Consider the following 2081-nt stretch of genomic DNA (forward strand, 5'->3'; position numbering starts at 1 on the left):
CTGCTGAGTTTAAGCATATCAATAAGCAGAGGAAAAGAAACTTACTAGGATTCCCCTAGTAAGGGTGAGCGAACCGAGAAGAGCCCAGCATGAAAATCGACGACTGCGCCTGTCGAATTGTAGTCTGTAGAAGCGTCCTCAGCGATGGACCAAGCCCAAGTCCCCTAGAAGGGGGCGCCAGAGAGGGTGAGAGCCCCGTCGGGCCTGGACCCTGTCGCACCACGAGGCACTATCGACGAGTCGGGTTGTTTGGGAATGCAGCCCTAATCGGGTGGTAAATTTTGTCCAAGGCTAAATATGGGCGAGAGACCGATAGTGAACAAGTACCGCAAGGGAAAGATGAAAAGGAATTTGAAAAGAGAAGCGGATGGAGGTTGGCGATGTGCCCCGGTCGGATGTAGAACTGTGTGAGCCGGTCCGCTGCTCGGTTCGAGTTTTATCGAGTAAAGTGAATGATTAGAGGCATCGGGGGTGTAACGCCCTCGACCTATTCTCAAACTTTAAATAGGTAATTCGGTGCGGCTGCTCTATTGAGCCGTGCCACGGAATCACGAGCTCCAAGTGGGCCATTTTTGGTAAGCAAAACTGGCGATGCGGGATGAACTGAAAGCCAAGTTACGATGCCAAATTGCGCGCTAACCCAGATCCCACAAAGGGTGTTGGTTGATTAAGACAGTAGGAGCTTTCGGGCACAAGTGAAATACCACTACTTTTAACGTTATTTTACTTATTCTGTGAGGCAGAGATGGGGCAATGCCCCTATTTTTGGCCTTAAGGTGTGTCTAGGCGCGCCGATCCGGGCGGAAGACATTGTCAGGTGGGGAGTTTGGCTAGGGCGGCACATCTGTTAAAAGATAACTCAGGTGTCCTAAGATGAGCTCAACAAGAACAGAAATATCGTGTGGAACAAAAGGGTAAAAGCTCATTTGATTTTGATTTTCAGTACGAATACAAATCGTGAAAGCGTGGCCTATCGATCCTTTAGACTTTCAAAATTTGAAGCTAGAGGTGTCAGCAAAGTTACCACAGGGATAATTGGCTTGTGGCAGCTAAGCGTTCATAGCGACGTTGCTTTTTGATCCTTCGATGTCAGCTCTTCCTATCATTGTGAAGCAGAATTCACCAAGTGTTGCATTGTTCACCCACCAATAGGGAACGTGAGCTGGGTTTAGATCATCGTGAGACAGGTTAGTTTTACCCTACTGATGATCCGCGCCGCGATAGTAATTCAACTTAGTACGAGAGGAACTGTTGATTCACACATTTGGTCATCGGGCTTCGTTGAAAAGCTAGCGGCGTGAAGCTACCATGTGTTGGATTTTGACTAAACATCTCTAAGTCAGAATCCATGCTAGATGCGGCGCATATCTCTCTTCGGCTGCATCGCAACCCACAGTAGGGGTGCTCTTGCACTCCCAGGGGCCCGTGTCATTGGCCATCTCCGATCGGCACACTAGCCCATTGGAGCAACCTTGGATATTAATTTCAAGCGGTCAACGAGAAGAATCTTTTGCAGACGACTTAAATAAGCGACAGGGTATTGTAAATGGCAGAGTGGCCTTGCTGCCACGATCCACTGAGATTCATCCCTCTGTCGCCTCGATTCGTAAAACCTTTTTCGACTCTGAGGCGGGTGGGGTTTGTAATTTGCGCGAGGGTGAGAAAATCTCCCAAGTGCCAAATTCTGGGTGGGGGTGGGGTTTGCAACGTTTTTTCTTGCGAGCTTGTAACAATCTCTGAGGTGCCAAATTCTCGGCGGGTGGGGTTTGCAATTTGTGCGAGTGTGGGAAAAATCTTCCAAGTGCCAAATTTTGGGCGAGTGGGGTTTGCAATTTTTTGCGAGGGCGGAAAAACCCTCCCAGGTGCCAAATTTTGAGTGGGTGGGGTTTTGTGAAAATTTCTACGAGGGTGAAGAAATCTCCCAAGTGCCAAATTCTTGGTGGGTGGGGTTTTTGCAATTTCTGTCGGGGCGGAAAAATCTCCCAAGTGCCACATTTTGGGCGGGTGGGGTTTTGCAAAAATTTCCGCGAGGGTGAAAAGATCTCCCAAGTGCCAAATTCCTGGCAGGTGGGGTTTGCAAT

General features: G+C 48.9%; 1 pseudogene; it reads left to right on the forward strand.

Moving 5' to 3' along the window:
- Positions 1-1608, forward strand: part of LOC149579044 (25S ribosomal RNA) — a 1632-nt pseudogene extending 24 nt beyond the window's left edge.
- Positions 1609-2081: the final 473 nt, after the last annotated feature.

The sequence above is a fragment of the Cupressus sempervirens genome, chromosome 1 (genome assembly GCF_028749045.1).
Source record: "Cupressus sempervirens isolate cs-2001-9-10 chromosome 1, ASM2874904v1, whole genome shotgun sequence".
NCBI classification, from domain to species: Eukaryota; Viridiplantae; Streptophyta; class Pinopsida; order Cupressales; family Cupressaceae; genus Cupressus; species Cupressus sempervirens.